This window comes from Centrocercus urophasianus, unplaced genomic scaffold (assembly GCF_019232065.1).
Source record: "Centrocercus urophasianus isolate 14NV4802_14NV808 unplaced genomic scaffold, USGS_Curo_1.0 seq_19, whole genome shotgun sequence".
NCBI lineage: Eukaryota > Metazoa > Chordata > Aves > Galliformes > Phasianidae > Centrocercus > Centrocercus urophasianus.
This window is the reverse complement of record NW_024884744.1, coordinates 14,251,196-14,263,283: the sequence shown is the minus strand read 5'-3', so window position 1 is coordinate 14,263,283 and position 12,088 is coordinate 14,251,196. Positions and strand designations below refer to the sequence as shown.

The window sequence follows — 12,088 nt, the reverse complement described above, 5'->3', positions numbered from 1 at the left end:
TTTTAGAAGTACATTATATGAATATGATGAATGCCTTTTGAACACTAGAGGACGACACATAGCTGCCTTTAATTACATTTGTCTGTCTTGAATGGTACTGTGAAACATGGCACTAACTTATTTTCATACACAAGCAGCTTGAAAGAGCATATAGAACACTGGCTACATTCATTCAGCTTGGTAGACATCATAAAAAGAAGCATTGGCTGCAGTTTATCCTCAGTTTTACCTGCCTGGATCGAAGAAGTAACGGGTAGGGATTAATATGTAAGAAAACACAATAAAAGTGGTTGAATTATGCAATCCAGGGTGAATCGTTTGCTATATGGTAGGTACAGAGCAAAGGTAAGTCATGCATATAGTCTGTTTTGTGAGTCAGCCGTACACAGCACACCCCTGTTTACCTTGGGATTGTCTTGATGTGATAGACACAACCATAACAATAAGCTCTCGCAGCCAAATTATTTGCATTCACAACTGGTACCACCCCTCACACTTTACTTTTGGAATAGATCTGGCCAATCGTGCAAGATCTCCCTCTATACAATAACGGAATTGCCACAACCTCAGTAGAATTTCTCTCTCCAGACGTAACATGATAGCCATTAAAGATCTCACAGTGCTGAAAGTCTCTTCCTCCCAAAATTTACTAGGAAAAGGGTATTCAACAACATCAAGTTCTGCTTTCCAAACTGAGCCTCTAGAGTGCTTTCAATTTACTTCTGACTATCTATGAGAGGATACAGAACACTTGCAGACAGACCCTAACAGGCAACCAGGTTATCAAGGCTTACCTAATAATCTCTCATCAGTACTGACAGGATAACAGACCATGTGCAATTATCTAGTTTGCTCAAATAAAATCTAAAACAAATTTTCCTAAGTCATCTTTGCTGAAGCTTAAGGCCGTGAGTTAGGAGGCTACATGCAGCTTTTTACCCAAGTCCACAGGCAAACATCAACAAGGCTACCTTTCTCTCAAAGATTCACAAACATAGGACCAGATATGGATCTTCGTACTCCCTAAGTAATTTCCCTTGTCAACAAGGGAATATATATATATATATATGGGCAATATATGAAGTGCTATTCCATAGTTATTCCAGGTTATTACAAACATTGACAAGCAAAAATAAAAAGTGTTCTGGAATTAGGACTGTGAATGAAAAATACACAAATTAGTACTTACAAATTGCTAATAGGAAGATTCATGAATTGCATGGGAGGATGGAATACACGTGTATAAATGAGATCAGAATGTTAACTGACTTTATTTGAAAAGTGCATTATCCCATAACACACTCTGAGACACCAGTGTCCTAACATCTAGAAGTGGGAGTCCTGGCTGTTTACAGGATATTTCTCCATTGCTCAGACTATGTAGATAATTTATCTAGCATGTGAAAAACCAAACTAGCATTTCATAAGCCTCCATTAGAAGAATGAGGGACATTAAACATACAAAGTCATTATGGTTTTATATCTTAATCAAAACTAAGAACTTGATATTCAAGGGTCAAATACTGCATACGTGAAGTACCCTCCTTCACAACTCCGCAGTCAGAATAGCTGCAGTCTTTGTACTCTGCCCAGTACTCCCAGCAGAAGCTGTCACTGCCTCTTTTTATAAGATGCATCCCCCATGCAATCTAATAGTAAATTACAAATCAAGTCTGACCTGCAGGTTGGAGAACAAGGCTCATTGTTTTCTCATGCTCTTCAATGAGAGAAAGACTGAGTGGTTCTGCTACTACTTTGCCCTGCAGGGACTTGGCATGCTGACAATGAGTGCTGGCTTTCTATCATGCTGTGTACAGGTATCTGAACTCACAGTGCCAAAAGTGTCACTGAGTCTAAAAGCAAAAAAAATGGCAGTGTAGCCACTAACTGAGAGCCCTTTTGGACCTCAATTAAATAGTACAGATAGAATAGTGCATTAAAGCACAGCTGGAAAATAGTTAAGGAGTCATGTTCTGGAGTACTGACAAATTGTGCTGTCTCCGGATCATGCTCTAATGCATTACATCTTCCATACAGCAGTAAAGCAGGCTTCCCAATCATGTGGAAAGCAAGCATATCTCTAACATCTTAAAATCTGTGTCCTATCCAAAACACCACTTTTCATTTGCAAATATGACAATGTTTATCAAAGGTATGTGATGAGTAAAATAAATGTAGAATGCCATTACCTGTTCTAGATGAGGCTTCATCTCAAAATTAAGATCTGACAGGAAAGAGTGACAGCCTTTGAAATTACTGAAATCTGGTAAACCCAAATTCTCGTCAGCTATCCCAGTCCTCGGAAATATATTTCATGCCCAACCGACTGATCAGTGAGCAGATAGAACCAGCAACTCTGTATCCCAGGACAAGGGACATCACAGTCAGGAGTAACTGTAGCACTTCCATAGCTGCTTTTTTTTTTTGTCTAAAGGTTCAACTTTCCTGCGCTGTAACTGCAGAGATAAATCTTTACTCTTGTGCTGCACTGCAGTTCAAATCTAAGGTTGTGCTGGTGCTGTGAATTCCGGGCTCTGTTTGCAAAGCTGTTCACACAGTCAGGGTTCACAGACTGAAATAATTTTAACAGAGAAATGCGAAGTTACGAGTTATATTTGGGAGTAGTCTTAGACTACACACACTCATCGGCCTCTGTTGAAAGTTAAATGAACACCTTCTAGGTATCGTGCGAAGGAAATATGCAGCAGTACAAACTAATTGATGTACAAGAGCATATAGCTGAGTTCCTTCAGTTTGGCCATCCTGTGTCATACACTTACATCTTGCATAACCCAAGCAATTCCAGCATACTGGATTGAGTCATGGGTCTTTCATTCAACACAGAACTCAGGTTTGGCTTTTCAACATCTCTTTTTTAATTATTTCAACAGTCAATCAATTTGATCAAAGTTTCTTTTTCTTATCCAATAGGCTCCTTTCTAAGCTTTAGTTTTCAATATGCACGTGATTTAATTCTTAACAGATTCTCTTCAGACCACCCAGTCTGTAGTAAAGTACAATAAACCCAATTTTCATCAGCTCCCCAGAGGAAAACTATTCTCTCTTTGAGAAGTTGCCTGCTCTCATTAGTTTCTCAACAGCAGAAAGCTGAACAAAACTGCTGCAGAGATGTTGTCAGATCATCATCAAACGATAACTCTGCATTCACACACTATACTCATTACTTCAGCACACCAGGAGTTCGGAAGCACAAGTCTTCCAAGGCATCTGGCATAGGTAAGCACCTTTCCACTACAAGATAAAGCAAGCTATTGAAGGCTTCAGGTGTGAATTCTCACCTCTGCTAGACTTGACGGAGAATGCTCATCTGACTTGGATGTCCTCATCAGATGTAGAGCTATTGTGGAAGGCCACAGACTTAATAAGGAATCTGTCAAAAGGACTTCAGTCAGTACAGTGTTTAGTAGAGGGTGCAACCTGTAATATCTACTAAAATGTTCTGTATCCTGTGAGAGAATGATTTCTCCTTTGGTGGCAGAGATCCTAATTTACAATTTCCAATCTGAAACTGGGAACCTGGACCAATGGCTCAGTGTTGAGAAGTATGCAATTTTCAGTATAATATTCCCATTAACAGAAGAGTTTCCAGAGTCCCTTATTTGCCACCAGACGCTGTTTTATCGATATCAGAATTGTGATTGATTCTTTTTCCCACAAAGCTAAATGCTCTCACTAAGGATGCAAGCAAATTTCTTGGAAATCGGAAGCCCGCAGCAAATTGCTATGAGATTTATGGCACCAACAGTAATAAAAAATCATCCTTTGTTATTGACCAAAATGCAAAACAAATGCTTCTATTTTCCTACATTGAATAATTCAAGAATACTGACCTCAATGACTCAATACTTAATAAAAAAAAACCCCACAGATGCTTCTAAAAATAATTACCTTTTCTGCAGATGTGGCAGATGGTGCTACACCACAAAGAAAAGGTAAATTAAAGAATTCCCCAGGTTATCACTGAAGAAAAATAATCTTGTGAAATAATATCAGAAACTTCAATTTTGTACTATCTTGAACAAGCATAACCTGCTTAAAAAAACTCTGCTGCTCAATAATTATTTCTAAGGAGCAAATTCAATAAACTATGATACAAGCGAGAGCTGGGCTAAATTCTTCAGCATATTCTTGATTTTGCATTCACAAAGACACCCAAAAGCAACTAAAAAACAGGGAGGCAGCTAGCTTAATCCAGGCCCTAAGCAAACAGCTTTTTGGAAAGGCTTGCAGCATTCAAGCAGTATCTCTTCACTTCAAAGCCCAAAGCCTTTTGAAGTAGGCACACTAGTCACGCTCTTCCTTATGCTACCTTCCAGATTTTACAGTTTTAAAAATTACCTTTACATGTAAATAGGTCAAGAGTCACTAGCAGTAAAGTCTTTAGATGTAGCACTGTCAAAGTTACTATTTTAATCCACAGAATTGGTTTTGATTCAGTCTGGACCATGTGTATACTTCAATCAGAGCACAGATGGTTAGTCAAACAGATGCTCTATAAATACCTCAAACAAATGTCTTTCTGATTTTTTTTATGGATTTGGAACCCATGTGCAGAATATAATCACTGGCAATACCAGGGCCTGATCTTGCAATGCATTCATAGACTTCTTTTGTTCTCCACTGGCTGCTACTGACTCCACTGGGAGCTTAAAAAAGTGACACTTCAGTATCAGACATGAGTGTCCGATATGCAACCAGGTTGCTAGTAAAACTGGTGCACTAAAAAAAGAGTAGAACATTGAGTCTTTATATTCAGATTGCTCATTTGGTCATGTCCATTGGGTACTCTTGATTTGCATTCCATTTTTATCAGTGCATTTTTATCACTGAAAAAAAAAAAATGCAGGTCTTTTGCTATGTGTTAATGAAAAGTACAGAGAAAAAACTGCCCGTGTTACTGTACACCACACAACAAAAAAGTCTTTATCTTCCATGTTTACACAGCCCTGATTGCCCTTTTTTTCTGTTCCAAATAATAATAAAAAAACAAACAAATCTCGGAGCCTCTGTAAGCATTAGCAATGCCTGGACTTCTTATAAAACATGTTTTAAAAATATTACAAATGTTTTATGGAAAAATAAATGTGAAAAAGCTGCACAATTTAGTGAGAAATATTCTTCCCTTTCTTTATTTACTGATTGAATTATTTAAGGAAAAATAGCAACATTTTATCCACTACTTTACATTCTTCATCACACTAAAGTTCAAGCAAGGTGCAGATTAAAGAGCTGACAATCAGGAGCTGACTGGCAGGTAAGTGCTTTTTTATTTTTAATTTTTGTGATAGTCTTGCTACTCTTTCAGTAGTTTTCTGACAGAGAGCCAATCCATAGGAACTTCACAGAGAGCTGGTAAGCATCCTGCCTTTCTTCCTTACCTGACTGTAGGGGAAAAAAAAAAAAAAGGCAATTCCTGGTAGACCTCTGTTATGCTTGTAGAAGAATGACTACTTGCTAGGGTAACTTTCTAGAAAAGACAGGCTTGGCTCTTGGTTAGAAGAAGCTTCATAAAAAGTACAAGAGGAACAGTGAGATCTCTTCCTGTGAGAGTGCATGAGTTAAATGAAGAAAAACACTTAGAATGACACGTAGGATGCAGTTTTGGTAGCCATCTTTTTTGGAGAGTTCCTAATTTGGAGGACTTTTAGAAGAGATCAACAATTAGACAAGATCTGATGAGGAAAAAGACTGTCTGAAACAGGGAAGATTAGGGAGCAAATCCTTAAATTCACAAAGGCTGAAATATCACCAGCGACTGCTTTTCTAACCTAGAATCGAGGAGACCATACCCAGCACTGGAGTGCCATTAGGTGGGAAACTGAGGCACAGCTGAGAGTTTGACTGCAGGAGAGATAAGAAATCTCATTAAAGGAAAGATGCTTCAACCTGTTTTGTTTGTATGCACCTAACTGAAGTGGGCAGTGCTGATCAAGAAGATGATTTCAGAAACATAAAGACTCAACCCAATATATCCAGATACAGCTATTGCAGAAACAACAGAAAAAGGCAGCTTGATTTCAGCTAAATCTTTCAAAACATTGTCTAAGGCTATAATGGTGTTCATGAAAGCAGTATGTTTTTACTTTAACTAATGGCTCCCAAGCAGTAAAACAGCTGTCTAAAAATAAGTGCCTTCATCTCCAGTGGTCTCAGAAAATTCTTATTCTCTTCAATCTGGTATTGTTTCTATGACCACCTGCAGCTGTATTCATAAGCTACCTACTTAAAACGTCAGGGTACATTCTGAAGTTATTTTAACACAGAAGAATACATTCCGTTATTGCTTATTCAAAACAACATATTTTTACATAATTTACATGTCTGAAACATTCCTGAACAATTCCTACCATTATCCAACGGAACACAAATCTTCTCAATTTTGATGCCAGGTTAATATGTCAACCAACAGCAATTTCTGAAAAATTACAGAAAATGAGGTCTCAAAATAAATGCTTGAAAGGTGTGATTCTTTTTTAAACACACTAACATTATCAGTGTATTAAATAAAATGGAGCTGCCATCCTAATGATCTTGGCTTCTAATAATACAAAACATGCTTTTATATAACTCTATCAAGATCTTACAAACATTGCCTTTGCTTTGTTTTTTTTCCCATGGACAATACTGTGTTTAGTGGGATTGAATGGCAGACATAAAGGCAGCGTTCTCGATTTTTTTGTAGCTTACACTAGCATAAAGAAAGTGTAACATCTTTGTCCAAGAAACCATGATTGTTTAGTGTTGTGGGGTTTTCTTACCAGATAAATCCTCCTTCTTTCTATGCCCTATGTCTTTCTAACTATACAGGGAACACAGGACATTATCTCTGAGAGTCTAACAATGAATCAGATCACTGAGATATGAATTTTAATTTATCTATTTCTTTTTCACTGTGGTACAATGTGTATAAAATTCAAAGCTTCTTTAGTCATTACTTTACAATGAATTTCAGAATAACTATGAAATTGTTGTGATAACTGGGCCTGAAACTTTTGGCTTGTTCTTGGGATGCCCAGGGCTCGGCAGGGCTATCTACCCTGCTGACTGAGATCAGGATGGGCTCTCAGACAAACTTATCATTACCTGCAGTGTCATTAAGTGAGAATCTGCTAAGTGAGTATTCTTGTATTTACACGTAAGGCATGAATATAGACCAGATTATGGGTAGGCAAGAGTTTTCAGTTATCTGCTAAGAAATCAAGAGATTTGGTTGCAGAGAATTTGAGAGAAGACATTTCTCTTTGATACTACTTGCTCTTTTTTATGTGTAGTACTTGAAGATAGGAGAGCAGTTTCTGTCCTATCACAGTGATGGTAATTTAGATACCAACAAGTTCACTTGCACCACAGTCTAAGGAATGATCTTTAGTGAAGCTGACCAAATAGTTGAGTCACACATGATGAGTGTGTCTGCATCACGATTGTTATTTCGTCCAGGCTTCTTAAAAAAAAAAAAAAAAAAAAATATATATATATATATATGATAATGGGAAAATTCTTGCATTATGTATTACTCTAAAGTGCTGGATGATTGCAACTCACAATACAAATTAAACTGAAGGTGTTTCTGGGCAGAAGTGCGCTGCTACTTCAGCAGAGCCCAGCACCAGCCATGCTCTTCCTATGAGCTTCACTAAGAGCAGATGAGGACTCTTGACAGATGTCTTTGGGTGGGTTTAGATTTAACTGCTTTCACCACCGCACCCTTTTTCCTTTTATTAAAAGGAACAAACAAGGAGGTATGCAAATAAATCCAGCTTTTAAAAATAACTACTGTTTCATTTGTGTGTGGGGGGGTGTCACCGTAATCAGTTCAGCTGGAAAAGGATATAGTATAATATACAGGCCAGGTATCCAAAATAAACCTGGTCTTTTCTTTTTTTTTCCTGTAAATTGGACTTGGATTGCTAAATGTATTATTGGCTTATGCTCTGCCTCTGTTTTTTTTTTTCTTTCAGTAGTTATTCAGTTATTTTTCTACATATGACATGCTCAAAGACATGCTTTCTGACTAAGAAAATCATCTGTTGCACTCAGCGAACACACGTTTGCTTATGAATTAATTTTACTTGTATGAAATAAAAATCTGCTACTGATTGCAGTCCCCGAAGACGTATCTCTGTAATACTCAGATGTCTGTTCTGTAACATAAAGTATTGATTTCCACCATCTTAGAAATATGGCTGCACTTTAAAAAGCATCAAGACTTTGCACTTGGTAACTACACCAACTTTTAAATTATATCCTGAAAATCACTGAGACAGTTCAGATGATGTGGCCATTGGATTTCACTGACTGTATGGCATACATTAGACACAGGATTAAATTTATTGGCAGGTACAATGTGCAGCCAAGATCATGTGAGCATTTAACTAAACCACTCAATAGCCATGCTATTACTTCTATTTTGTTCCCCTCTAATTGAGGGGAGGGTCTCATTCCAGAATTAATGTGAGGACAATGGGTTTTTCATTTCAACATCACAGCATGCAAGTATTTTCCTTTTATAAATAAATGAGCTGTCCATTTTTACTGGATGTCTGCAGTGATAACACATGTCCTTCTCTGAGAGAGAAGAAATTGCTCTGCATTATAGAATAACAATCAGTGTTTTGTCCAACTGTTATGCTGCTGTTTTGATATCTTCCCTTTACAAACTGAAATTGCATAGATAACTTTAAATGAATCTAGGGAAACAGGATACGGATCTCATTTAAACACAGTTCCATAAACTAAGACAGCACTTATTTATTTTTTCCTTTGAAACTGTGGGAAGTCACAGCTCCGCTGCTGAGGCACATTTGTAAGTATGCAATCTCACAGAGATTACATGAGGCCCCCTTAAGTTTTTCCTCGCTGAAAGCAAGTGCAAGTCCTGTATGCTCACTGTAGAAAAACTGCAAGGGCTGCTCCGAAAGTAATTCCTACTGTTTTATTATGTTGGCCCATGATGGCAGCAGAGGTTGAACCTTCCTGCCATTATTGTTGTATTTTGTTGCTGTGTAACAGATGGCAGCAGGGGGGCAGCCTGACAGAATGGCGTCTGACACGGAAGTGAGTATGAAGCAAAGGTGTAGAACTGAATTCCTCTATGCAGAAAAAGTTTCACCCACTGACATTCTGCTGAATATTTTTGGAGACCAAACAGTGGATGTGCGCACAGCGAGGCGGCAGGTGGTACATTTCATCAGTGGTTACAGCAGCAGCAGTGGGTAACCTCCATTGGTGCAGATTTTTATGAGTGCAGTATGCAGGCTCACATTCATTGCTGGTGAAAATGCTTAGTTAATGATGGTGACTATGTTCAAAAATAGTGTTTTGTAGCTGAGAATTTGCTCTATCAAATAGTGCAATTGTGCTCCTCGTATCTGTTGTAGTTTCCATGGAAATAAATAGGAGGCATTGCTTTTGGAGCAAACTGTGTATGAGAGCAAGTGACTTAGGATTACTGCTCAAAGCAATATTGAGCAACCTCCTTGGGCTGCTGAATGCATTTCCTTCTACAGCTGTTCTGTCATTTGGCTGAATTGCTACGCTCAAGCTTTCTGGATAAGCCATATATACTGCACTGCTACTTCATTAACAAAATTAACCTCACTGAAAAAAGAAGAAAAAACAAAAACCTAAAAATTTAACTGGCTACTCAGCTGTTATAAAGCAACAAATTCTATACAATATCCACCATATGGTTGGCTAAGGAGTTTTTGGGAAAGCAGTAAACAGTTTTCCAATTCTAGGAATCCTAAATTCTGTGCAGCTTTATTTTTAAGAGGTTTTAAGTGTAACACAGAGATGCTTTTTTTAGTGAATTCCAGTTTGTCAGCAATTCACATACTAAACCAGAACCTCTCGCAGTAATGAACGACCCCTGTAATACTTGCAAGGTGGTAATTGCTGGTGCAAGCAGACAGCTCAGAGACAGAGCACAGAGCGCAGAACCCTGCTTTAAGATGAAATGGTTAGAGTTATACAGGACTTGATGACCAGTTCTGAGTTTCACTAACTGGGAAATACTCACTGCAGCATCAGATTCTGTGTTCAATTTTTTAAAATATTTTCTGTTAGCAATAGATTAAATTTAATTGAGATCTAGAAAGGCATTTTTCTTTGGTAGAAGTCAATCAGAATTTATTAGGAATACAATAAATTTCAATGCCAAAAGCAAGAGAAAACATAGCTTTGATAAAAAGTGCTGACTATTCATTACGTGTCAGCATTGGCAGCAGCCAGATATTAATAATCAGTCAAGTCTTGAAGTGAAGAAATTAATGAGGGAAACTAAAGAGATTAATGAAAATATTCCAAGGTTGACAGGACTATGCAAAATCCTAAAAAAGATGGTTTAAAATTTATACACGGCACCAAAGAAATACCAGCAATCATAATATTAATCTGTGTGTACTTTTTTTGCACAAAGATTTGCACTATTTGTAAAGAGAAAAACAACATCCACTCTGCATTTTTCCTGTCTGAAGCTGGGAGAAGGGCAGGCGTACTGTATATGTAATTTGAAGGATTACTTAATGCACTGATAAAGAGGAGGTTAAAAAATTCCACCCCTAAGTTCCTGATACTCAGGTCCCCATACGTGTGGGGAGTTTTGATGCCATTGCTCCTGCAGGCGTTGGGCAGGCACATAGGTAGGGGAATGGACCAGCTCCTGGGGAGTGCAGCCCCAGTCCTGATCATGGAAAGAAAGGGAGCTGCCACTTCAGTAAGCTGGTAACTAATGCTATTATTCTGCTGTATAAAACATTTTAACTCAATTCCCTTCTGTGCGAAAGCTAAAACTACTTTGCCACCTCTGGGTGTGTGTTCAGAACATGCGGTTTGAACACTCAGTTCAAATTTATTGCTTGTGTTCCAGATCCTTCATTCTGAAGCTGTATCCCCACTATCAGATACTGGCTCTGAGAGACAGTTGCAGCACTCCAGAACGAGCTTCGATAAATGTTTAACACAGAATACTGTTAACTGGAGGGACTGTTGCCAGCACCCTTGTGATCTCAGACCACTACCCTCACCTGACTGAGCTCTCAGCCTCTCCTCTCAGCCTGCTCTGGCTCTGCAGCACCTCTGGCTCCCAAGGCACTCTGTTCTCTCAATATGTGACTTACTGTCCTCACTTCTCCCTACTTAGGTGCCATTAATGGTTTAAAATACAGCTCTTTAGTGAGTGCTCTAATTTCTGATGTTCATATGCTCAAGTAGATGAGGAATGACAGCTGCATCAGGTAGTGATTTGAAGTGGGTTTTAGTGCTGGGGTTTATTATCCACAGTGCAGATAAAGGTTCCCACTGGCCTAATTCTGACTCACTCCTACTATGGGCTTAGCTTAATAAATGACATTTAATCAGAAAGAATAAAGTAATTAACCTGGGGCTGAGGAAAAAGATGTCAAAAGCTTGCTAACCTGGTAAGCCATCATCATTACAGGAAAGACTCACAACCTAAACACACACAAAATGAACAGCACAAGAACAAAATACAGACAGCTATAAAACTGACACTAATAAATGTTCTGCACGTTTTTTTCCTCCTTTCCCTCACAGCCCCACACCTCAAGAGATCAGATTTCTCATGCACAGACTTAAAAATGTGGGCACTTCCAGCTCCTTCTGCTTTTACCCAAACTTTTTGGTCTCACTGAAGAAAATGTCTCTCTGAGAATTGCTGTCTCTCTGACAGTGTAGGTTAGCCACCTTAATGAACTGATTAAAGTCTTGAAAACATGAAAACAGAATGCAGCAGGTCACTTCAAAAATTGCACCACTGATCGGAAACTGCGAATACAAGGTGACGCTGTAGGAAGGTGGCAAATCTCCCAAATGAGCACATTAGATACATCTTCTGGCCACTCAAGTCAAAACATATGGAAAATTCGTATGTTAAGTTGCAAATGAAAAGCAAATATTAAGCATATATAAAATAAATATAAAATAAATATAAAAGCAAATATTAAACTTGTGACACTAACTACCACTCTAATGCATACAGTTACTGTGATAATAACAACACTTCTGTCATTACACTCTTGTTTAGAGGATTTTTACCTTTGCCCTCTTT

General features: G+C 38.2%; 1 protein-coding gene across 1 annotated transcript in view; it reads right to left on the bottom strand.

The window, feature by feature from the left end:
- LOC122161617 (SPHK1 interactor, AKAP domain containing) overlaps nt 1-3,388 on the bottom strand; it is a 53,626-nt gene extending 50,238 nt beyond the window's left edge. Inside the window, exon 1 of the mRNA XM_042821182.1 lies at nt 3,300-3,388. The gene's annotated coding sequence lies outside the window, so the exon portion shown is untranslated. The remainder of the gene's footprint in view (nt 1-3,299) is intronic.
- Nucleotides 3,389-12,088: the final 8,700 nt, after the last annotated feature.